Source organism: Porites lutea, chromosome 9 (genome assembly GCF_958299795.1).
Source record: "Porites lutea chromosome 9, jaPorLute2.1, whole genome shotgun sequence".
NCBI lineage: Eukaryota > Metazoa > Cnidaria > Anthozoa > Scleractinia > Poritidae > Porites > Porites lutea.
In genome coordinates this window covers 6,090,255-6,117,107 of record NC_133209.1, presented here as the reverse complement: position 1 = coordinate 6,117,107, position 26,853 = coordinate 6,090,255, and the positions used below count along the sequence as shown (strand labels likewise).

The window sequence follows — 26,853 nt, the reverse complement described above, 5'->3', positions numbered from 1 at the left end:
CGATAATTTGTATTGAAGTGGAGGTGTATTTACCGAGCCGCGAAGCTTAACAGTGAGATAATTGGGCAAAATGATAATTTTTAAGTCATTTATCGCTGGCAACAACTACAAGTTTGTCGCACAAATGACGTGCCGCACGGCCGTCACGTTTTCTTGCCGACAAATAAAACATTTGAAGACATTTGTTTGGCTCTTAATTTCTTCATCAAAATGAACTGTGCCGGAATTCTTTCTGTGTTTGAAACCATTCTTTTAGAAAATCATTTTAATTTGGTTTTAAGCTTATTTATGAACATTCCAGCTAAATTATGCAACGCAAGACTTGACTTGCATTTGCTTACCTGCAAAAACTGCCAAATCAAATTTCGCCGCCTTCTTCCTGTCGTCGGGAACAGCTTCTTCGTTTATTTGTTAAAATTTCTTCATTTTTTTGTACGGAAGCAAACCGAAAATTCATTTTTGCTCTTAAGTTAACGCGAACGTCGCTCGGAGGTGAATTGTACTGGATATCCCGAGTTTGAGTAACAAATCAGGGCGCGCTTACTATCAACTGTTTTAGTATATACTAAAACTAGTGTACCTAACAGGTGAAAGAGTGCTTCGATGGTGTCAATCAAACCATTTTATTAAAAATCGTGTATCTAACAAGACATAAATAATAATTACTTCTCAATTTTCACAGCGGATGTCAGATTTGGGGCATGCCCAATATCGTTATTTTTACAGTCAATGATTTGTTGTACGCATTCCATCACAGTACTGCAAGCCGTTCCTTAAAAATAATGATTCTTTCAACTTATTTTGATTGTTCATATCAGACATGCTGGTTGCAATACAATAGACGTAATTTTAATGTGAAAGTTGAGAATTGTTTTTGAAGGGAAAAGCAAAGCCTTTTAAAAAAAGGCAATAATTAAAAATAGTTATGAAAAGACAATTTTCAATCACAAGTAATTTCCAACTGGACCGAAGCGATCCATTTCCACCACAATTTTGATCATTTCTCTCTCTGATAATATCTTCAGTTGTTACTATGCACTGAAGAAAATATATAAACAGCTACCACAAGCCACTTTTAAAGGTCGTCAAAATGCTTTATGACAACATAACGTAAAAGAGAAATTCATCCCAATGACTTATTAAATCGAGGATTTCAACTAACCTCAACGACGAACTTCATGAAACCTAGAACGCCAGTGGAGTTCGGTATATAAAGGTAATGGGCGTAGGAATTGTGGTAAAAATCCTTTGCATTGTGGTTAAAAGAAACAGATGCATTGTGGGTAGAAATCGACAGTTTTTGTCCTTGTGCGGATTAGGTCTAATGCCTTGCTCGTTCGCTCCAGGCTCGCTCGTGCGGTAGCGACTAATTATTATTACGTAAAAGCTTTGATAAACTTCGGTTGCCTGAAGTTCAAGTGCTTGCTCACCCTTGTGTTTTGTTTTGCAGAATGCCCACCATCGACGTACAAGGATTTCGTTGGGTATGCTGACTCTTGCACCGCTTGCCCTGTTAATTCCGGCCACTCAGGCAAGGGAAAAATCACAATTGATTCATGCGAGTGCTTTGAGGGATACTGGCACTCACAAGATCAAATCAACTGCGCAAGTAAGGAATAGGAGTGAATATGGGGGTGAGATGTCGTTACGTCATGTTGCCATGGTAGCAAAATTTCTGGATCTCAGCAAAGCGTGGTCCTGCAAATATGGCGGCCATGTCGATCAGTGCGCTTGCATCTTTCTTCGCTGATGAGCCGAAATCCTTCAATCGGGGAGAGAACTACTACAGTTCTAAACATGTTGAGTTGTTTGGATATTCCAATAGGGCATTATAAGATGTTACCACGGCAACGAGAACGTCAAAAAAGCAATAGGTTTCAATGTCGTACCTGCCACTGTATTATTACGCCTCTACAAAGCATTTATATTACCACATTTCCTGTATTGTTCTACCGTATGGCATTTTTGGGACTCTCAAAATAAGGATAAGCTAGAAATGTTGAACAAATCCGTTTTTCGGGTCATCTTAAATGACAAAGTCTCATCATAAGGTGACCGATTGCAACGGATTAGAGACTGTTCCCTCAGTAACAGGCGGATAGAGAACATGCTTATAATTATATTCAAATGTCTTCATCTTGAACAGTATCCCCAGTATCTTAAAGAATTGCTTTCTCTGAGATCTGTTGATTACTCGATGAGAGGTACTGATATCCTTAGTCTTCCTAGACCAGTTACTACTTTTTATGGCTTAAATTCGTTTAGTTATACTGCTGTTAAGGTCTGGAACGCGTTGCCTGACAAACTGAGAACCCTTTCGTCTTTGCATGATTTTAGTTTAACAATTCGGCGATACAGGTTAATTAATTAATTGTATTAAGAGTTAAATATTTTCTCTAGTTAGTGTATACCATGGTTTATTTCATTTTAGGATTTTATTTCTATCTCGGAGATACTAGCCTATTTTTGGCTACTCTGTAATTCGAGATATGTATGTATGTAGTTAAAGATTAGCAAAACAACAGCTTTGCACGGGCATGACAGTTTTTTGTACATTTCTTTGCCGTCACTGTATGCATATGTTTGCATAATTTCATGTTTTATTGATCACGTGTGCATGCGATGACGAATTTCTGCTCTTTTTAAACTTTAAAATTTTTTTAAGAATTCAACTCCAGGAGAGTTGGCCTACATTAGACAAAGTGAGCGAGTTAAGATAATCGGGCTGAAGTGTCAAAGAACGCGCTTTTTAAGTGACGTTTTAAACTCTTAAACGCCGTCTTAAACTCCCTATCATTGTTGAGATCTAGAAATTTTGCTACCATTATAACTTGACGTAGCACTTCCCTTCTCTATCGACACTTTTTTCTGCGCTTAGAACGCACACCAGGTTGAAACTGATGAAAATGTTTACAAGATGCGGTAAAGTTGTGCGATTTAAGTTGTAAGTTGATCTGGACCCTTTCATTGGGTTTTTGGAGCGAATATGAAGACAGTCACAGAGAAGACCCTATTCGCTTGTATGTTATTTTCACTGTCCAGATAAGAAGCAAAGCAACAATGGTAAGGAAATGCAGAATGCAAAAAGGTGCAAAGCAACCTGTATATTAATTTTTAGTCTCACAACCAACTTCCTTACAACAAAATCTTGTCTTAGTCGAAATAACACAGAAACCCCTTGTGAGGAACATGTGAAATTGTAAACTTTTCTTGGCTGTTATTATGATTGGTCGAAACTTTTAACAAAGAGACATGGCCTTTCAAAACACACCTTAAATACTCTAATTTGGTAAACTGCCTTTCTTTGGGTTAATGCTTTCTATTTGCGAAAATGAAACCATTCCTACCAAAAGAATTTGCTTCCCGTCTTTCCCGGATCATTTCTTATTAGAGAGTTTAAGTTACACGTATACGGCCAACGGCAAACTTCAGATTCAGTTGAGAATTTCTAAAAATAGAAAATGAGGAGATAAAAACAGCTGAAAACAATTCTTATGGATAAAAAATTGCGTCAAACTCCTAATTTAAGTGTAGAAATAATAAACAGTAAGCAAAACGTAAAGAGGAAACTTGTTCACGTGGTACAAATTCGCGTTTGTCGTTTGACGTAAACGTGATGCTTAACCTCTCTAGAGTATTGTAACATTACCCTACTGGGGCAGTTAAAAATACAACTGAAGTTCTTTTGCATTTTCCATGTGATTTTACATCTCAAGTTGCTACATTGAGAGGCAAACAATAATTTGAAAGTCTCTATGTTTGTGGTTTGAGCTTCGAGACTTTAGCATTGTTGTAGAGTTATGTTGAGTAAGTTCTGGTGCGCTCCCTTGGCTAGGATCCGATACACGATCACCAGGATCATGATGCATTAAAAGAAACTACCCATTCCCGGTTCCTGGAAGGCCGATTAGCGCTAATCCAGGATCACAATTTTATTCCACTTTTTTGTATTTACCTTCCTTTGCATTGCATAGAGTGACATTTTTTATTATCATTACTTTATCTCAGAGTAAAGGCTGAACAGTATTTTTTGAGCTTGAGTTGAATGTTCTTAGACAAGAAAAGTGTGCTTAAAAGTTCTTTTTAGCTTGGGTTTAACTTAACCATCATTCGAGGAGGGTGGACAAGGGTGGACAAGAATTCATAAATACGCATCAATGCATTATAATGCTTGTGATCTTGAAAAATTAGGCCAGTTCAAAAGTCCTTGGGTATTCCCGTATTAAAAGGCCGCGGCCCCCTTTATTTAAAAGAAGGGGGTGCTTGAGGGAAGTAGAGGGATGACAAGAAATGTTTTTTCTCCGGTATGAAGTTTGTTTCACCTTTTAGGCGTGCTATTGGAATGTTTATACGAGTAGCGAAGTAGCCCTAGCAAAATCACTTAAAAGACAGGTTTCTGTTTGTCGTTGCGAATATAACCGAAGACAAGCAAGCTGGCTGAAATTCACTCAAAAGAAAACTGATCATGCCTTGAATAAGTATTTCCCTAGGAACATGTCAGTAGTAAAAACAAAGGAAACCCCTTGTCTTTCAACTCTTCCAAGCGAACAGCAGCAACATTTTAGTGTAAAATGCGTACAACAAATAAATGTGACGTCACATAAAGATCAAAGCCATTGCGCATTGCGCAACGGAATTCTCTCAAATAGTGTTCTTTGTCACTAAGATCCACTAAGGCTCGCCTGGAAATATGTTAAACTATTATCTAATATATTTATTTTTATTTTTAAGATTTACTGTAGCTCTGCCATTGATTTTTGCATGTGTAATTATGATAATATTTTGTTTTAATAATTTAACTGACGGAGCCCATTCATTATAAGCCAGATGGCTTCCGTTGGGCTTCCTCGCCATTAGCGTTTAAATAATTAGATTTTCTTGTTTTTGTATTCTTACATTGACAGTCCGAAGTTGCGATGCACTGTCAGCTCCAGCCAATGGCACAATATTGGGATCTTGTAACAACACATACCGGTCAGAATGCACTTTTCGATGCGACGAGGCGTATGAGTTATCAGGGAGCGAGACCAGACAATGTATTGTTAATAAGAATAATTTAATGGTCTGGAGTGGCAATGGTGTGGAATGTAAGGGTAAGTGTGGTGGCCTAAAAATTGAGCTCTTTATCTTCGGTGAATCAACTGGCTAGCTGTAGTGCACACCTCGACGACGTTTGTGCTTGTGTGTCCATAGCCTGTGTCACAGACGTAATTTAACCCCGGTTAGTGACGTCTGCGAAGCGAGGCCGAAATCCTTGTTCTGGGCCCCCAACGGGCTTAACGAATTACCGGAAATGCGTTTCGAATTTCCATTCAACCTGAATGGCAAATCGTTAATGGCTTTTGTAACAGGCCAATCGTGCCGCGTACTCAAATCTGGTTCAACGAAGGGGGACTAGAACAAGGATTTCGGCGCGGTTTCGCAGACGGACTTGACCAGAGTTTAGTTTCGTCTCTGGCGCAGGCTACTGTGTTCAGTGATTCATTGATTTATTTACCTGGAGTACGTTGGACAAATCAGTGTAATCATCTTTAGGAGATGACTACTGCTCAATACAAAGGCTTCTGACGTGATAACCAGTCAGACGTAACAAATCGATGATGAATGACATCAATGAGTAATCGATGAGTAATCATGGAGTAATCAATTGATTGGTCATCGATTATTCGCTATAATCAATGGGTAATCGAGGACTAATCGATGGCCAAAAATTTTGTGGCCTGTCGATTACTTAACCTCTTTGTTGATGTCATCGGTGAGTAATTGTCTTGTTTGATTACTTATCGATTGTCTAATGATTATCCATCGATTAGTCATTGATTACACATCTCATACAATTTCGAGAAATTTTTTTTTCTGAACTTGTTTCCGGTGATAAAAAAGTTACGTTAATGGTTCCTGACGATAATAATAGCCAAATAGGAATTAAACTTGTTGCAAATCAAATTTATTTATTGGAAGTAACTGAAATATCGAAAACGAAATGTTCAGAAGGTTGCGTTATCTGTCTTACTCTCTTGGCTATTAGAGGTCGGTGTCTTTCTTAAGAAACAGCCACCGCTGAGTACCGACCAGCGGGTAAAAGATTTCCGCGTTTAAGGTGGTTGTTTCGATTTATCCAGGTTTAAAATAGAGAGGGACAAAATAGAGGGAAAACATTAACGGCACTGCCCACAAATGTATCTCATTTCGATTCAAGCATTTTTATGTTTCTTAACAAAGCAATAGAACAGTTTGTGATAACCTTACATCACATTGTGAATCGGTAATGTCCCCTCTGTTTGGCAGTAACTTATAGTATCGTGTCTTTTTCCCGCGAATTTTAATTATGTTAATGTATTTTCTTTGTTTTCGAGCACGTGACTAAGTTGTGGTCAGTCGGTCGCAAAATCTTGAGCGTGGATTCTATTTTCCCTTTTGGAGGTTGATAGTTCAGTTTGATGCGGTTGCATAAACAAGTTTTCATGTATCGAGTATCGTCGATGTATTTGTATTTGCTCTTGAAGGAGCGGTGAAAGGAAACAGTGGATTAAACAAGATTTACTAACGACGCGTGGACTAGAAATTTGTACCGAGTGTGTGACCTTTTCGTCGAAGTACATAACATATAGCGTTCTAGTAAGCACAGGAATAATCCAGATGGTTGGAAATCCCATGCGGTGGCTTTTTCTCAACAAAGAATTGCTGCTTCGGCTTAGGAAGCCTTCCGTCATAAGCAGCGGCATTAACACCCATAGCTGCAGTAGCTAAAACAATTACGCTTCTAGCCCTAATATTGCTCGTCCTGCAGGTTTGCTGGGATGCAGTGGTATGATTCTGTGTGGCAATTGTGCTATAAAGATTAACAAGTTGCTTTTGAAATGAAAGCAATTCCTTTACTTTTGGCAAGTGCTTTAAACCCGCTATTGACATATTTTCTACTGGACCCTGCGTTGGATTTTTCTCGTTTTTTCTTATTCTGCAGCTCCCTTGCGTTTTTTTGTGTGCTTTCAAGTCGTTTTCGTTGTCTTTCGATTTCCTGCAGTTGCAGTGTTGATGGTATATTCAAAATAAAGTGATGGGATAAGAAACGTAGTCTAGCGTACTCGCGAGATACGAAGTACTGTGGTTACCCCAAAACCTGCGACCTGCTCGCCATGTGAATCGACCATAGCTAAGTTGTTACAGCGTCCTACCGGTATGTGGAAGGTCGTGGGTTCGATTCCAGCTGGGGGCTCGGATTTTTTTTCGAGCATTTCTTAGTTGTACTTACTATCTTTTTTTAATTTAACTGATAGGAATCCAAATAAACATATCACTTGAACGCAGAAGCATGAGAAATACATTTGCAGTAATTCTTACACGGTCTGTTGTGGAAATATTCCCAGAAAATATGCGATGCGTATTTTCCCCTTTCCGGATTTGATGTTATTCTTTTCGGTTTCTCCAATAAGAAAGTCGTTATTTATCCACGCACAAATAATTTCTTTGTGCTTTAGCCGCTATCAAGAGTTTTTGTCCTCTTCACTTGAAACAAACATCTGTATCGTTTATCGTGGGCAACAAAGAACATATTTTGTCTTCAGAAGAGGGAGAATTTTGCTAGGCCAAAAATTTAGCAGTGCGATATATTTGACCTTCTTGGCACAAATATGAAGGAGGATTTTGTTGACGATGTTTTGAATTCGTCGCAAAACAGGTCCCTTTGAATATGCAATTACAGACGAGAAAACGTTCCTGTGAAAAACGTTCTTGGACGAAAGGAACTATTATTACCAATTAGGTATAACTCAAACACTCAGACGCGTAACTTTCTTTGCTATTTTTTCAATTTGTTTTTGTGATTATTTCTCTAGAGAGACGTTGCCCGATACAATATGTGGCTAACGCTACAGTACCCACTGGCACCTGCACAACAGTCGCACTGACATACCTAACAAGGTGCAGCTTCAACTGCGGCAGAGGCTATGAACGATCAGGCAGTGAAACAATCACATGTCAGCGGGACAAAACGTGGTCTCCTTCTCCTCCAGTCTGCAACCGTAAGGAAGAAAGAAAAAAACTCTGCTTTCGACTTATGATAACACAAAATGTTTGATAAACGATTCTCAGGCGAAAATCATGGTTAGCATACACAGTGTGCCATCCTGAAGCTGACTGCTAAGATAATGCCCATGTTATGCTATTCAATGACGAACCTCTTTGAGCAGCCAATCTCCATTAAGCTGCCACTTTCCGGTACCCCGAGGGTGGCGGTTTAATAGATGTTTAACTGTAGTTTACAATAACTGGTTCAGCTCAGAGTTGAAACAAAGTAAACACTGAAACTTGGGCAATAAGATTCACTTCCAAAAAGAGAAATATCACCCAATTTCACCTAGTTTCACCCAATTTCACCAACACGACTGCTTGGTCGTTAGTTTTCTTATCAAATTGAAAATATTTTGAAGCATGAAACCTTATAAGCTTGGACATTCATTGTAAGGATTCGTTCGCTGTTGGGATAGAGACTGTTGTATTCAGGATTTAAGGAAGGAAATATATTTTAAGGTTTGTTTACTCTAGCGGGATAACTTTGAGCTGAAACGGTGTTTCATTTGAGTATTGAACATTTCGACATCATTTCTAAGGTCTCCGAGAGTACAGACAATTGGAGATTGTTGCCTATTTTTGCTAATAAATTACTTGAAAGTGAATAGCACTGAGGAAAAAACTTCCAACTCACCGGTGCGCGAACAGCACTATTTACTAGTTTGGTATATTGTAATAGGTTATATATGACAAGCGTTATGTATCTAATCGTTTTTTGTATTTTTCTGCCTTAGAGGTCACGTGTCCAGTGCTACCCACTGTAAGTGTCGGTTATTACCGCCCAGCAACTTGCGGTGACAGGGAGTCGACAGTTGACCAAGTCTGTTCGCTGATCTGTCCATCTGGATACAACATTCACCTCCCAGGAGGCAGCGTAACGGCTGATACAAGACAGTGTCATGAAAATGGAACTTGGGAATATAGAGAAACGTCACCAACCTGCCGAGGTATGGTCGCTATGGTTTTTAAACAGAGTTTAGTTGTTGTTAATCGAAACTGCAGTATAACTTATTTTCAAGTTGGTTAACTCTCTTTCTCGCGCGAACGTCTATGAGACCATTTATACCTTTATCCTTTATCATCACCATTTATTCCTACCAAAGAAGCCGTTTGGATAAGAATGGTAGGGGGATAGCCTGAGCCTCCTGGTGTCCTTAGAAACGATTTACTGCCTCGCACACATAATCCTCTTTCCTCCCTCCCTCCCTGCCTTCCCCTTATCTTTCTTTTTTCTGTCTACCTTCCTTTCTCCCTTCCTTCCTCCTCCCCACTTTCTTTCCTTCAATTCCCTCTCCCTTCATTTCTCCACCCCTTCCTTCCGTCTCTTCTTCCTTTCTTCGTTCGTTCATTCCTTCCCTCCTTCGTTCGTTCGTTCGTTCGTTCGTTCCTCCCTTCCTTCCTTCTCTCCTTCCTTCCTTCCTTCCTTCCTTTCCTCCCTCCTTCCCTCCCTCACTGCTTCCCTACCTCCCTACCTCCCTACTTCCCTCCTTCCTTTCTTCCTTCCTTCCTTCCTTCCTTCCTTTCTTCCTTACTTCCTTCCTTCCTTCCTTCCTTCCTTCCTTCCTTCCTTCCTTCCTTCCTTCCTTCCTTCCATCCTTCCTTCTTTCCTTTCTTCCTTCCTTCCTTCCTTCCTTCCTTCCTTCCTTCCATCCGTCCCTCCTTCCCTCCCTCCCTCTCTCCTTCCTTCCCTCCTTTTTTCCTTGTTTCCTTGTTTCCTTCCTTCATTCCTTTCTTCAGGCGTTAAAATTCATTCCAGAGTGACCATGCACTCATTTACATCCTTCTCGGTGTTCTCAGCCATGGTGATCGAAATACTTACTTTGCTCTTTTATTCTTCTTTTCTTAATTCGCTCCTGCTTGCCTTCTTTCGAAAGTGGCCAAATCATTCCTAATTGTTGTGAGAAGGGGCTCATTGTATCGCGCCGCAGTAGCAGCACGTTTTCTTTGCAGACGCCCCTAGACATGAGACGCTTTTGATATCTCTCGATCGTGCCGCATTTTATCCTCGTGTTGTTGCAAACGAGTAAGAAGCTGATGTGCCGATGTCGCAGAGACCCCGGGAAAGTTTGCGCGAAGGAGGTCTTGAAGGCCACCTTTACCAAATCCAGCACTGTTTTGAATGTATTTTTAAGCTATTTTTGAAAACTGTTTTAACCTTTTTTGTGAAATAGGTTTTAAATAGGGTGAAAAGTGTATTTTTAATGTATTTTTCGACTGCTTTTAAAGGTGTTTTAACCTGTTTAAAACGCTATTAAAAAAGAATATTTAAAGTATTTTAAAATTCTTTCAAATTATATAAAAAATTCCAGGGCTTTTGCAAGGTTCAAAATAGGTCTAAAACAGTTTTTAAATACCTTATAAATCGGAATAAAAACATTATAAAAACAGTTTCAAAAACATATTTTAATTTGCTATACTATTTTAAAACTATTTTTTTGATGGCAATTTTAAATGTATTAAAAAAAAAAACAGGTTTAAAATAGGTACAAAAATATATTTTTAATATATTTTTCGACTGATTTTAAAGGTGTTTTAACCTGTTTAAAACGCTATTAAAATGTTATGCCGCAAAATATATTTTAATAGCTGTTTAATCGGTTTCGAATTTAGTAAAATACTCGTATTTACAAATACAATAAAAATACTTTGAAAATAGTATTAAAATACCACAGAAGAAGAAAAGCAATAGCACGCATATATTATGAAAATAGATCAAAAATAGGATGCAAAAATACAAAAACAGTATAAAATTGTAAGAGAATAGCCTTAGAGTTGTCTGAAAACAGTACAAAAATCGGTCGAAAGAGCATAAAAACAGTACAAAACGGGATGAAAATACCATTTTAATTCATAAAATAAAATGAATACAAAACCGTCGAAAATTACCCTGAAAAAGCAAGATTTACACAGTCCTAGGCTAGGATTTCACGAGAAGTATCTCTTAGCCGATTACTTTACGTTGATTTCCCTAAGAATTCTCGGGAAACTGTTATGGAATTTTTCAGAAATGCTCATATCAATCTTTAGCCTGTGTACAGACCCCCTCTCCTCAATAAAAATCGGAGGGGAGAGGGGTCTGTACACAGGCTATCAATCTTCGACTTCAAAAGCGTATAGCGTTACTGGCGTTACCGGTAAAAAATAATCTACATACATGCAACTTTCATTGTTTATTATATTCACGGCCTTACTCAAATATCATCAAAATAATGTTTTTCTCTTTTGATTATGTTATAAAAGAAATAGTAAACGTTGCAGTTGTGCAACCATGGAGTTATGGATGCACTTGGGAGGTTTGCTAAGCACTCAAGAAGCTAGAGTCGCACTCGGCTATCGCCTTGTGCGACTCTTACGCTTCTTTCGTGCTTAGCAACCTCCGGCGTGCATCCATAACTCCATGGTTGCACGCTGCACGTTTACCATTTCTTAATTATGCTTTTTTAAAGGCATTCGTCTCTTTTAGTATATTCCAAGTTTGTAGGAGAAAGGATAAGTAAGCTAAGACTATTAAATTGTTAGTGTCATGAAATAACTTATTAAATTTCCCTAATCTGCGATTCGGAGGCAATGCTGAAGGAAAACTTCAGAACCATCCCCCTTGCGCTTCAATCAGATCTTTGTTGATCGTAAGTTGACTGATCGAAGAACTTTTCTGGCTTGCTTAGTATGGGTAGAATATGTTGCATGTGACGTATAAGGCGATCTCTGAACGCTTCGTTTCCCATCAGGTTGTGCAGAAATGCATAACGAGCCGCACGATCTTAGCAACCAAAAAAACCCTCAGTATCCAGCTGTGATAGCTGAGTAAAAGTCAGCTATCTCAGCTGGATACCCAGTAGCTTGCAACATTCCCTATTCCATTAATCTCTGATCGTATTTCGCATCTAATATGATAGAGGCGTCAATTTTCACGCAATCATGTCATCATCCTAGGGCGAGAAATGTAATTAATTAAAAGTGCGGTATCTAACAAAATGTACGGCTTTGCTTTCAGAAAAATAATTCAGTGCTGTCTAAAAAGAAACATTTTTCGGCTACGGATCGAAATGCTAAAGGTGTTATGTATCCTAGAAGCGCTCAGGCATAATAACATCATGCCAGGACTTCTAACTGGATGAACCAGAAAGGATATAGAAAACTACCGAATTTTTTTTTTCTACGCGTCGAAATGCTAAACGTGTTATATATCCTAGAAGCGCTTAGGCATAATAACATCATGCCAGGACTTCTACCTGGATGAACCAGAAAGGATATACAACAACTACCTAAATTTTTTTTCTACGCGTCGAAATGCTAAACGTGTTATATATCCTAGAAGCGCTCAGGCATGATAATATCATGCCAGGACTTCTACCTGGATGAACCAGAAGGGATATAGAACAACTGCTTATTTATTTATTTTTTTTTCGCCTACGGGTCGAAATGCTAAACGTGTTATATATCCTAGAAGCGCTCAGGCATAATAACATCATGCCAGGACTTCTACCTGGATGAACCAGAAAGGATATACAACAACTGCCAAATATTTTTTTCTACGCGTCGAAATGCTAAACGTGTTATATATCCTAGAAGCGCTCAGGCATAATAACATCATGCCAGGACTTCTACCTGGATGAACCAGAAAGGATAAACAACAACTACCTAATTTTTTGTTTTTACGGCTACGGGTCGAAATGTTAAACGTGTTATATATCCTAGAAGCGCTCAGGCATAATAACATCATGCCAGGACTTCTACCTGGATGAACCAGAAAGGATATACAACAACTACCTAATTTTTTTTTCTACGCGTCGAAATGCTAAACGTGTTATATATCCTAGAAGCGCTCAGGCATAATAACATCATGCCAGGACTTCTACCTGGATGAACCAGAAAGGATATACAACAACTACCTAATTTTTTTTTCTACGCGTCGAAATGCTAAACGTGTTATATATCCTAGAAGCGCTCAGGCATAATAATATGCCAGGACCGTACCTGGATGAACCAGAAAGGATATAGAACAACTGCCTAATTTTTTTTAAGGCTACGGGTCGAAATCCTAAACGTGTTTTATATCCTAGAAGCGCTCAGGCATAATAATATCATGCCAGGACTTCTACCTGGATGAACCAGAAAGGATATAGAACAACTGCCTAAATCTTTTTTACGGCTACGGGTTGAAATGCTAAACGTGTTATATATCCTAGAAGCGCCCAGGCATAATAATATGGCAGGACTTCTACCTGGGTGAACCAGAAAGGATATAGAACAACTGCCTATTTTTTTTCTTTTTTACGGCTACGGGTCGAAATACTAAACGTGTGATATATCCTAGAAGCGCTCAGGCATAGTAATATCATGCCAGGACTTCTGCCTGGATGAACCAGAAAGGATATAGAACAACTGACTAATTTTTTTACGGCTACGGGTTGAAATGCTAAACGTGTTATATATCCTAGAAGCGCTCAGGCATAATAATATGCCAGGACTCCTACCTGGATGAACCAGAAAGGATATAGAACAACTGCCTTTTATTTCTACGCGTCAAATTTCTAAACGTGTTATTCTGAGAAGCGCTCAGGCTTAATAATTTGCCAGGTTTCCAGCGACTGATTTTAGCTGATTTTGCGGTGCGCAAGAATGGATAATTTACCCGACTTGTAAACAGGTATTTCCTTCAGCCGATTGTGTCTCGCGCAGGAGAATGTCATGTCTGCGTTGTTTTGTTTCTACTGAAGTTTAATCAAACAAAGCTTAAGCGATAATAGGGAGATCGCAATTTATACTCTTACGAACTATAAATTAGGGCTGACCAGGAAGACACGTTGAATTGTGCCGCCATCCATAATCTGGCTGCGTTTAGGGAGACAATTTCCTCTTCCATCCAGATTTACTTGGTATGTGTGTTTGCGAGAATCTTCAGACAAAGAATTGGGTAACACTGATTCGAATGGCTTAGCGATACTAAGTGCTTAAGTCTACTTACCGATTACAACATGTTTTGGAAGTATTGAGAAGCGCGCCAAAAGAGGTTGTCTCAGCGTTCTCGAGCGAACACGGCGCGACCTGGATTGATAAAATTACCATTACATGCAGCTATCATGCCAGTGATTTCTCCTTTCGTCGCATAGTGAATAGTTTGTGAGCACATCCTCGCCTCTCGAAACATTTGTCTTGCGCCGCTATAGAAGTTGCTTCTCCCGTGAACCATAGGTAGATTTCCCGCTTAACATGATGTTTGATAATTTATGCAAAAGTTGACCTCGTGAAAGTCAGCAATGCATTAATCGACTCAAAAATAAACAGACTTCCTACAGGGTTTTGAACACGGTTTTAATTAAAGTACTTTACGAGCGCCGCGGTAGTTGACCGCAAAAGTGTTACGGTGATGGATACTCAACTGGATGATTACGTCACTTCATAGCAACCAGACGGTACGAATTTTTTAACTTCCGGAGCGCTGAGGCTCGTAGTGTTTATGCAAAGATACTGAAAGGTAAACTTTGATTTGGCCACCATCTTGAAAACTTCCCCACAAAATGCTGGGTAAGTAAGCTTCCTTAACACCAGTTGTATGTCATTGTAAAGAACTGTTATTTGGGGCGATGAAGGTTTACGTACTGCGGTGGTTTAGGAACTGAAGGCTGCAGTGTACCCTGTATATCTAGCCCAATCTTGTCTAAACGGAAACCTGCGCGTCGTAATATTTTTACTGATGTCTTCATGATCGGTTTAAAGCTTTCTAAGACTATACGACATTTCAGACTTCGCAGACTTTTGGGAATGAACATCGACGTCAAGTTCCTCTTGAAGAGCTCTGCCAATGAAACAAAAAAGTATGAACGTGAGAAATATGAGAAATTATGTAACACAATCCTGGTTTGTGGAATAGTTAGAAATCAAATGTACAGTGACTGAAAACTTAGTCAGCACAGCAGCAATGTTGAATAACTTTGTTTATTCGCAACGTAATAAGCGATAATTGACACGACTAAACAGAAGACTCGCCTGAGGCAGAGTTGATATGGTGACTTTACTAATTGCATCCCACAAGGGTTTTTGTGATCCTTCAACACTTGGTATAGGATGTTTAGATTTGACTGCTTATTTTCCTCGATGCACCGACCGCTCTTGGGATTTTTAATGAATTTACTAAGGCACCATTGCTCGTCTGACACGCCACCCAGTAAGATATGGCTGGAAATGTGCTTTCCCGGCGCCGACAGCTGCAAAGCGTTAAGAGTAGTTTTCTCACTTTAATCTTCACTTTCGTTGGCTTCTTGTGATTATCTGTTGGTCGTTTGCCTCTTACAGCCTCTTTTGGAAGTGCCAATAACAGAGAAGATATAACAAACTTCGGGCAATTTAGACAAAGTGGAGTCGCACTCCTCTTTTTTTGTCGCATATCCAACTCTATGCGTTTTCAATTTCTTCGTCATGGACTCGCAAAACACATTTAAAAGCAGCGACGCAACACATGCTTTCTATTCTTGCTACAACTTCGAATTATGCTTTATCTCGTATCGCTTTACTATTTAGCTGCGAGCCTCTTTTGGAAGTGCCAATAGCAGAGAAGATATAACAAACTTCGGGCAATTTGGACAAAGTGGAGTCGCACTCCTCTTTATTTGTCGCATATCCAACTCTATGCGTTTTCAATTTCTTCGTCATGGACTCGCAAAACACATTTAAAAGCAGCGACGCAACACATGCTTTCTATTCTTGCTACAACTTCGAATTATGCTTTATCTCGTATCGCTTTACTATTTAGCTGCGAGCAAGGTCTGCTTATGTTGCCTGGTTAATCATTAAGTATTACGTTTTTTCAGGCTTTTTATGTTACTTAGTTTTCTTCATCATTCACTGTTGTAAAGCGCTGTTGGTTCAGAAACAGCGCTATGTAAAAAGGTTATTATTATTATTATTATTATTATTATTATTAATATGTAATGGGCCGTTTGGAAGTTTTCTTCCCCTAAATTCAAAGCGGACACAAAATAAACCAATCGGTGTTAAAAAAAACCCTAAATAAATAGCTTATTAACTCTTGCCATTGGCTAAAGAGCGAGAAATTTTGTTCAATGTCTCTCCCAGCCATCAACTTTTTTGTTAGCTTCGTTAGCCAAATGTATTCATGAAGGTGTGTGATGAATAGGTCAAGGACTAGTTTAGCATCGTTTTTTTAATAATTCTTGTCAAACACGTTAAATACGGAAAAATTGGCAAATGCGCCAGCAACATAAAATATCTGCTGAGACAGTTGATACAACTCTTACTAGTCTTTGTTGGCAAAGTTTACTGGGTTTGGTATATTTGACATATCTGAAACGAATAAATAATGAGTTCTTACTACTTCTGCAAAACTTAGTATCATTAAAGTAAGTTTCCCCAGATTATGAGCGTGTTTACCATGGTTAGCGAAGTTAACGTATACGTATATAAGCAAATGAACGATTTTGACGTATTTAACGTGGGTAGAATAAAACTACTGCCACCATTACTACTATGTACAACCGCCACTACCACTACCACCACCACCACCACTACGACTACTACTACTACTACTACTACTACCACTACCACTACCACTACCACTACCACTACCACTACCACTACCACTACCACTACCACTACCATTACCACTACCACTACCACTACCACTGCCACTACCAATACCACTACCACTACCACTACCGCTACCGCTACCGCTACCACTACCACTACCACCACCACCAACACATGATTCATTTATTCTATGCACGTTAAAAACGCTAAATCTGGTATACTTTCCAATATTACATGCGACGCTAAATTCACCTAGCTGTAACAGCTGTAGTAGTTGGTCCATTCATGCCATGTACGCTAGATACCTTAAATTAGAAAAACACGCCAAAACCAACAGAAATTGAGTATGCTACAGCCCAAGCGCAGTTCAGGAAATTGACTTTTTATTTTAGAGCCAAGTGTATGGCGTGTACGACGAGTCCAACGTATTTGGAAAACCTAATGCCTTTCTACTAACTTTGATTGTTAAAATTATTCACTCGACATGCTAACCATAGGAGAACATCACAAGAACATTGTATGGCCATTGGTCTCTTGAAATGGGCCGTTTCCGAGTTCCAGAAACCCTCGCGTTTCAAAACGAGGCAACTTGCAAAAACTTTGTTGTGAAAATCAGTTTTATTTGCATGAAAATAACAAATAATTTTCATATCACTTAGCCTCGCTTTAAAACGGTGGCCTGAGGCAATTGGGAAAGGGCCTACTGGGTTGCCTATGCAGTCAAAAAAGATATTTTAAAATGCCTTTTTCATTTTCACTTGCAATTTGAACGTGATATTTTAAAGTCTGATAGCACAGAGAGACAAGATTCACAGTGATAAGTAATAAAAAATCATGTGTTTTGGTCTAAACTGTCAAAGGCAGGAACAGGGATGTTTGGGAAACGATCCTTCTTCCTTCGTTCTTTCCTAGCTTCCTACCTCTCTTTCTCCTTTCCTCACTTTCTCCCTTCCTTACCTTGTTCCTTCCATTCCCTTCCTTCCTTTCTTCCTCCCTTCCTTCCTTCCCCCGTTCCTTCTTCCCTTTTTCCGTCCCTCCCTCCCTTCCTCCCTTCCTCCCTCGTCCCCTTCCCCTTCCCTTCTTTCCTTTCTTGCGTCCTTGGTTACTTGCTTGCTTGCTTGCTCGCTTTCTTCCTCCCTCACTTCTTCCTTCCTTCCTTTGTTCCTTAATTACTTCTGTCCCCCCTTTCGTTCGTTCGTTTGTTCGTTCCTTCTTTCCTTTTTCTCTTTTACCAGTTAATGAATGTATCACATGGACAAGATTACATTGCATTGCTTCTTACATTGCCTCTTTTGATTTTGTTTATTTGTTTGCTTGTTTGCGTCAGATTCGGAACCACCAAAACTTAATTGCTCCGCTGGCATCACTGCAGACAATGACCCAGGAACAAATATGGCGACTGTGACATGGGGCTTTAACTTTACAGACAACTCGCTCACGGAAGATGAATCAGGAATATTCACCATCGAGTTAACAATCGGTGGCGATAACGTCGATACAAATCTCCCAAAGCTTTTCGAAATCGGTCAGAAAAGTGTCCAGTATACAGTCACAGATCCTGCGGGAAATTTTGCGAAGTGCCAGTTTATTGTGGAAGTGTTAGGTTAGTAAAGAGAAGTTTATATATATAATTTTTTATTTTACTCGCCTTGCCAGATTGCTGGGCAACACGAGCGGTTGCGGCAGTTGCTGTGGACCCGAAATAGTCCCCTCCCTAAACAACCAATATAGAGAATGCAGAGTTTTGTGAGTTTGCTTTCTAAACAGTTTTTAAAAAAGATGGTCCAGAGTTTTTGGTTTTGTTTGTATCTGTATCTTGCTAAGTTTTAATCTGAATTAAATTTGTGCATGACCTCAGTGTTATGCTAATCTTATAAGTTCTGTGTCTTCTCCCCTTCAGCAAACACGACTGATTAGGGTTTCGATAAACCCTGTAAGTTCACAGCTAGCTTTAAGTTTATCGCCATGCATACCTTTTGATGGATGTTTAAACTGAATCCATGGAAAATGGGAACTTAAGAAACTTATATAAATCGATTTCCCTCGAAACTTCACATGACATAAGCTAGAGTTACAAATGTACAAGACCTGTATTTTACTGAAGGTGTTTTGAATACATGCACTGTAAGTGTGACGGAGATATAGATTATTATATGAATGAACCAAAGGGTTTCAATTAATGTAAAGGTCAACTATTATGCATCGAGATAAATAGCTTGGGATACGTTCCTTTGAGATGATCCAGATGAGGATCTTTGATCCGAGATCACTCGGATCACGGCAGATCAAACGAATCGATGAATCCATTTTGGACAAGGATTCATCGGTTTATTTGATCTACCCTGATCCGAATGATCTCGGATCACTGATCCTTATCCAGATCATCCCAAAAGAAAGCACCCAAAACAATTTAAGTTCGTGTAATCGGCACTATGATCCAGATTTAATTATGATTTAAATCACAGGTAGCCCAAGCTTGAAATATAAGCATCGGTGAACATCGGCGTTGTTGCGTAACATTCGTAACATTAAGTTTCGAGCTTGGGCTACCTGCGTTTAAACAAGGTCACGAGCTATTGAATTTCAAGGTGCGCTTCAGTTCAGTCTTTAGCGACCCATGGATTTAGCTGTGGAATGCTTTTCACCTAAAATTTCGGACGAGTAAATAACAGAATAATTGTCTTCCATGAAAATACGTTAGTCACAGCTGAGAAAAATAGCGAATCTTCAAGAAAGGAAAATCTTGAAACATGACATTTTTATGTGTTGCAAAGTGGAACATGGACTACGGACTGGGTATAAAACACGGACTAGGTGTAAAATGCGGACTACGGACATCCTTGGGAACCCAGGGGTAGTCAGTCGGGTCGGTAGAAAACGCGGGACGAAAGTTTTCAAGTACGGGCGAAGGAGCCTCTCGGTACCGACTCTCACCGAACTATTTCCAAAATTTCAGGCGGATGCCGGCTCCTGATTGAGCACAAAAAAATTCTTTGTATCATTGTGCCCAATCGGCGAACAGTTTCTCCTGAATTCTTTTCGTGAGTTCGTACACGGCGGTTATTGTCTCGCCGCACTTGCCCGGTTCGTTCACCAAGCTTGTGCGTGCAGGAAAAACTAATAATAATAATAATAATAATAATAATAATAATAATAATAATAATAATAATAATAATAAATAGAGACATCGATGTCCTGCATCGCTCCTCTAGTCTTTCCGAGTGCTGAAAGAGACTAGAGGAGCGATGCAGGACACCGGCCTCCACTGGAATCAGAAAAAGTGCTCAGTGGTACACGTGAAGAGGGGAGCCCAAGTGCTAGACGAGTCTGGTATGAGGATGGACGAGACAACTACCATCACGGCTCTTGGGGAAGGAAAACACTACAAATTCCTGGTGATGCTAGAGAACGTTCGACAGGATGAACGGCTGGCCCTAGCTTGTACGGCTAAAGAGTATCTACGCAGGATATCTATTATATGGTCCAGCCCCCTGTCTGATTGTAACCGTGTGCAGGCAACTAATCAGTATGCACTCCCGGTCCTGCGGTACTTAATGTGGACACAGCATTGGCCTCTATCAGAGTTAAGAGATGTGGACAGAGCAGCTCGGAAGATCATAGTTAAGAACGGTGGCAAGCACCCAGCTAGCCTGACTTCTTTGTTATATCTACCGAGGGAGAAAGGGGGTAGAGGCGCGCGATCAGTCGAACACGAGTACAAGATCACTAAAATGAAATCGCTACTGAAATTGTATCAGAACCCGGACCATACTGTGGAAGCAGTTAGAGAATTTGAAGAACATGCCATGGGATCAGGCCACCAGTCGCTCGTAAAGGAAGCAGCTAAGTACGCTGAAGAACTGAACATCACAGTTCAGCTTAATACCCTAAATCCCGTGTGTGTTACAACAGAAGGAAAGGTGGTAACTGCAGCAAGAGCTCGGAATCTGTTGAAGCAATCTCAAGAGAAGTAGTTCTTGGAGATCGCTAAAGACAAAAAGTGGCAAGGAAAGTTATTCCGTATCAGATGGGAAGATGAGAGCCTAAGCATAACCAGCTGCTTTGCATGGTTAAAAGGTTGGGCTACATGCCGTACATATACCATCGCGGGCATATATGAATTGTATGAGCAATTGATACCTACGAAGCTCTACACAAAAGAGAAGACGCAAACCTCCACCGACGGCGAAGTTCTATGCAGGTTATGTGGGAAGGTGGCTGAGAGCGTTGCACATGTATTGGCTGGATGTTCCCCCCTGGCACAAACCAAGTACCTATACAGGCATAATGCAGCTTTGAAGATTCTGTTTTTTGAGCTCCTGCGAGAGCATAGGTTAATAGAAGAGGTGTTAATAGAGAGGTTCCACCATGGTACTCACCGGTGATGCCAAAACCAGCCTACCAGAACACCACGAGGGAGGCGTTTTGGGATATTCCCATCTATGCAGAGCACAATGAAGCTAGAGCAAATCGGATCGACGCACGACTTGTCGGCCACGAGAGGAAAGAAGTCTGTACAATTGAAATGAGCTGCCCATGGATTGATAGTAGAGCTAAGAATTCGAAAGATGTGGGAGCTGAAGCAGAGATACAATGGTTACAGGGTTGAAATGTACAACGTAATAATTGACGTACTGGGTGGTTACTCTAAACACCTAGAGAAGTCGGTGAGGAAGCTAATTGGAGCGAGAGCACGGAGCGTACTTGAGCGGATGCAGAAGTCGGTCATCTCAAACACTTTAAACATTGCCAGAACATTTAAGATAAATACTTAGTTAGGGCGCTAAGGACTTCAGTTTTTAGGTTTTTGTTTTTTCTCTAGAAATCTAGAAACACAAGCTTGCTGACGTTTTTACTTACATTTTTTTAGAACATTAGAGTTTAATATTATTATAAATAAGCTTTTAGTAGAGATAGCGAAGGTTTTACAGAGTATCAGAATTTAATAATATTCTAAATTGGCTTTTTAAGTAGAGAGATTCATATCACTATGTATTTTAGGATCGTATTAGGTTTCGTATCGACCATTTTTTACTTCTAAGTATAGCTTCTCAAGTGGTGTAGGTTACGCTATGCGCCCTATACTACTCATAATGTGGACAGCATTCCAAAGTTTCATACTGCGACATGATAATAATAATAAAAGAAATATCAATGTCTACGTCTGCTAGAGCCAGGAACGGTTGTTGAAAGCTGCATGGAAGAGGAAGAATGTCAATGAAATTGAAACGCCAAAGGAATATAAGGAAAATATGAAAAGGAAAAGAACTGAGGACTGATCTGGAAAGCAGCTGCATGGGCAGTTCAAGAGAGAGACAGGTGACCTATCTGGTGTGTCTTGGGAGTCGATAAGAACTGGTGAACTGAAGAAGGAGACAGAAGGGCTTATTTTTGCCGCGCAAGATCAGGCACTAAAAACAAACGCCGTAAAAGCCAGAATCGAAAACCAAAATTTATCATCCAAATGCAGAATGTGTGGTAGCCACGATGAAACTGTGCAGCATTTTTTGTGTAGTTGCCCCAAGCTTGCGCAGACAGAATATAAAAAGAGGCATGATGTTGTTGGGCGGGTCATTCATTGGTAGGTGTGCAAGGAATATGGAGTTGAGTGCAGTGACAAATGGTATGAGCATTCCCCCAAAAGCGTAGAAGAGAATGAGGAGGTTAAACTGTTGTGGGACTTTAATTTACCATCCAAACAGACCGTGAAATCCATCACAGGAGGCCAGACATTGTAATTCAGAAAAGGAAGGCAGAAGGCAAAGGAAACAATCATTGTGGACATAGCTGTTCCCGGAGATAGTAATATTCTGCGGAAAGAAACTGAAAAGTGTGAAAAGTACCAAGACCTGGCAAGAGAGATTCAAAGGATCTGGAAATCAAGGACAAAAGTGGTGCCAGTGGTTGTAGGTGCATTGGGTTCAGTGTCAAAGAAGCTGGCAGGCCACTTGGAGCAACTAGGAATTAAAAACCGAACAAGAACGATGCAAAAGTCGGCACTCCTCGGATCGGCACATATCCTCAGAAAGGTGCTGGAAGTCTGAGGTCTCGGGATGAGACTTGACTGGATATTTCTCCCCAGGGAAAATCCCTGTGCTAAATTTTACATAATATTAATAATAATAATAGTAGTAAAAAATAATAATTTTAATAATAGCAATTTTTCTATTAATAGTCGAACATATTTTATTGATAACAATGCTGACTATTAAAATCCTATTTATAATTAATTCACTTTGAAAAAAGAGCTTTTTCGTCCAAACACTATTTACAATTCCTTTCGTTTAAAAAAACACTTAGTTTTGATTAGAAAAAAATTCATTTCATTAAACAAAAATTATTTAAATTAAGAACATTTCATTTCAATTAAAACAATTCATTTCGAATAAAAAAAAGAAACTACTTATATAATAAGTATAATAATAATAATTAATAATAATAATAATAATAATAATAATAATAATAATAATAATAATTTAAACATATTTGTACAAAAACTTTATTTTCTACTTTCCTAACCAGAAATGAAGAACTACCAACGAGTCGAAAAAACGTTTGGAATGCTATCAGCCGGAGGAATTGAATTTGCCCCGAGAATATTCTGTTTTTGACGGATCACAATGTATCGTAAATAATAGGAAGTTTAAGATGCAGCGGCGACGAGAAAGTCAAAAAAGCAATAGCTTGACAAGCAAAACAACAACTTTGCACGTGAATCAAGCTTTTTTGTACATTTCTTTGCCGTCCACTGCACGACTAACCGTGAAAATGCCTAATTTCACGTTTTGTGAAGGACGTAAACAAGCAATGACAAAATTTATTCTCTTCATGAACTTGGATATGGTTTATAGAAATACAGCTCCAGAAGAGTTCGCTTGCATTTGACAAGGAAATCGAGTTGGAATAATCACGATAGAGACTTTTCTGAAAAAAAATGTGAATTCACTTTTCCATTCGACGTTTTCGTGGCTGTCAGCCGTCGTGGTATCTTTTAAAAACTCTCTATAAATATATTTACGCAAGACGTGACCGAAGCAAGCGTGAATACCTAGTGTACGCTGAAGCTTGTATTATTGGAAAAGCGTCTTTAGTTTTCGGGCAGACGGTATTTTGAAATCAGATGGGAATTTTATATCAAACTGAAAGTTTCCTGACTGCGTGCATTTCTTTGGTGCACGAGCCAGACAAGCCGTGATCGAGACAATAGCCGTCGTGTACAAACACACGAAGAGAACTCCGGAGATGTGTTCGCCGATTAGGTACAATAATACAAAGCATTTTTTGTGCCCAATCAGGAGCCGGCATCTGCTTGAATTTTTGGAAATCGTCCGGTGAGAGTCGGTACCAAGGGGCTCTTCCGCCCTTACTTAAAAACTTTCGTTCCGCCTTTTCTCCCGACCCGACTGACTACCCCTGGGTCTCCGAGGATGGATTACAGACTACGAGAGTAAAAAATTGCATATTGGTTCTAGGTAAGGTAAAATAAGATCAAAAGATCGCTAAATAACACAACACGTGAGTTAATGTTATAAATACTCATAGAAATTCTTGGTGGATGTGTACTGCCCAGTTCTCCAAATCCTGAGCCTGACCAAAATGCTATTTTCTACACTCATCTTAAGACCAAATCGTTTGGATTTCGCTGGAGACAAAGATATCGCCTTTGATTTCTCAGATGCTTGCCTTTTTAGGTAGCCTGTTTATTTTGGCTATCAAGATTTTTAGGCTTCACTTCAGACTTCAGGAAAGTTATAGGAAATGCTCTAACTGCACGCTTTAAGACCGCACTACTTGATCTTTCTAGTACCTTTTGTTCTTCTGTTGTCTCCAAACCAATCAGGATGTTTCACCAATTTCCACTTACAAATAAAAGGAGACATTTGTTTGACAGAAAAAAATTGCATTTACTATCAACACGCATCAAGAGGCGCGATTCCGTAATTGCGCGAGGGACTCTCAGATCGGAATTAACTTTTAAATGGGAAACTGGGGGATGGTCTTTAGTGTTTAACGTTACTTCATATATTTCAGAATTGGCTTTTAATTGTTATCTTAGATACTGAGGCACCGACCTTCGTGTCCTGTCCGGCTGACATTGTTATCAACAACGCGACTGAGAACCTGTTGCCTCCAAAACAATCAGGATGTTTCGCCAATTTCCACTTAAAATAAAAGGAGACATTTGATTGACAGAAAAATTTGCATTTACTATCAACACGCATCAATGGGCGCGATTCCGTAATTGCACGAGGGACTCTCAGATCGGAATTAACTTTTAAATGGGAAACTGGGGTATGGTCTTTAGTGTTTAACGTTACTTCATATATTTCAGAATTGGCTTTTAATTGTTATCTTAGATACTGAGGCACCGACCTTCGTGTCCTGTCCGGCTGATATTGTTGTCAACAACGCGACTGAGAACATAATCAGAGTAAACTGGAAACTTCCAGTTTTTACAGATAACTCAGGCAATGTTTCAGAAGTCATAACCAACATGCAACCGGGTTTTCAATTGACCGTTCCTGGCTCATATGAAGTTATCTACACAGCTACTGACAAAACTGGTAATAAGAACAAGAACTGTTCCTTCAGAATTACCCTAGAATGTAAGTATTTCAAGAATTGGGGAAAGAGGGGCGGAAGAACTAGGGTGCGGGAAGTGGGGGGATGGAGAGGCCCGGTGCGGGGGAAGCAAGGTTGGCTAAGTGATGTGAGCGCGTACCTCTCACAAATGTTACCCGGGTTCGAATCCCTAAGGCGGCGCCATATATGGATTGAGTTTGTTGTTGGTTCTCACCTTTGTCCAAGATGTTTTCTCCTGTTGCTATAATTTTTTTTCGTTTCTCCACCGATAGGCCATTTCGAATAAATACTATAATACTCTAAATTGTGCAGGCTTAAACTGGCAGGAGCGTAATTATTCATTTCTCTTTGTCTGAACGGTTCAAAGGCATTCATAGTATGCATAGGTAGCTGTCTCTAAAACGTTCCTTTTTTTTGCTATGATTAAGGAATTCTTCAAGATAAATTCTTATTCATATGGGAAGCAGGCTTGTTAGCTTTAGTATGCACGTTTTCGAGACATTCACGTGCAGCACGTACAGTCCCTGTAAAAAACAAAGGACATTACAACAGCCAGGCTCGCTTTTTCGCAGTGGCCTAATCCTTAAATCAGGTGTCCACCCAAATATAATTTCAAACTCCTTCCCGCTTTTGCACAGGTCTATGTTCAAGTGGAAACGTATCAGTAATTTTATAAACGAGTAGGGGACTGGATAAGAATGCGTAATATCAATTAAGCCTGTCTGCGGAAAAGGTTATTAAACGTTAGTCATTTTCTTAATTTTAGAGTTTTGGCTTAAACCACGGTATGCTTAAACACAACGACGTAATACGCTTGTAGAAGTCTGTAGTTTGAGAAAGCTGTTTATGGACGAGAGAGACACCTGTCCCATCAACTGCAAATGAATTCTCGTTCCAGTGACAGGCTAATTTTTCGATTCAGTCGATATTTGTTGTTCGTACTTGGGCCCCTGCTCGTTTAGAAGAGGGGAACTACGTACCATTCACCTAACCCCCTTCCCTCACATGGCAGAAATAATCAAAAATGTATTTTATGCAGCTGAAGTAAACGTTTGTTTACAATAGAGACCTTTAATAAGATCGAGGTTTGGCCATCTTGTTGCAAACGACTAACCGCGGTTTGCGGTTAGGGGTTTCACGTTACTCGTTTGCCCACATAATCGCAAGTAGTAGCTCGCGGCGGCTGCCATCTTCGTTTTCATTCATCCACTCACTTCTGTTTTAGCTGAAAAAATTGTCTTCAAGATTACGTTTCTGTGAAAAAAAGAATTCGATAATTAATAAGCGAAAGTATTCTAAAAAGTAGTATTTCCTCTCAAACGTGGGATTGTGATTGTGTTAGAGTGAAAAAAATCGTGCGAAAAGTTATTTAACTCTAGAGTGTAGCCTAAAAGTAGCCTAAAAGTGAACTTGACGGCAAGGTCACGTGACCTCTTGACGTTCGTGGTTTACGTGAAATGCCGAAAAACCGATCCTAAGGTTTGTAATGTCTCTTTTACCTTCCCACGGCATCTCTGAACATTTATTACGCCGCTCTAACAGTCGTGCAAGCCGGGCCAAGACTACCCCGGTAGTTTCTAATATTTGAAAACTGAATCTATTAGTCGTTGCTAACATGAGATTCTCTTTTTCATTTGTGAATATACTTATTTA

The 26,853-nt window shown here is 39.6% G+C and overlaps 2 pseudogenes; both read left to right on the top strand.

Annotated features, from left to right (window-relative positions):
* LOC140948186 (sushi, von Willebrand factor type A, EGF and pentraxin domain-containing protein 1-like) overlaps positions 1-26,853 on the top strand; it is a 91,050-nt pseudogene that overhangs the window by 11,500 nt on the left and 52,697 nt on the right.
* On the top strand, positions 22,089-22,691 carry LOC140947606 (uncharacterized; annotated as a pseudogene).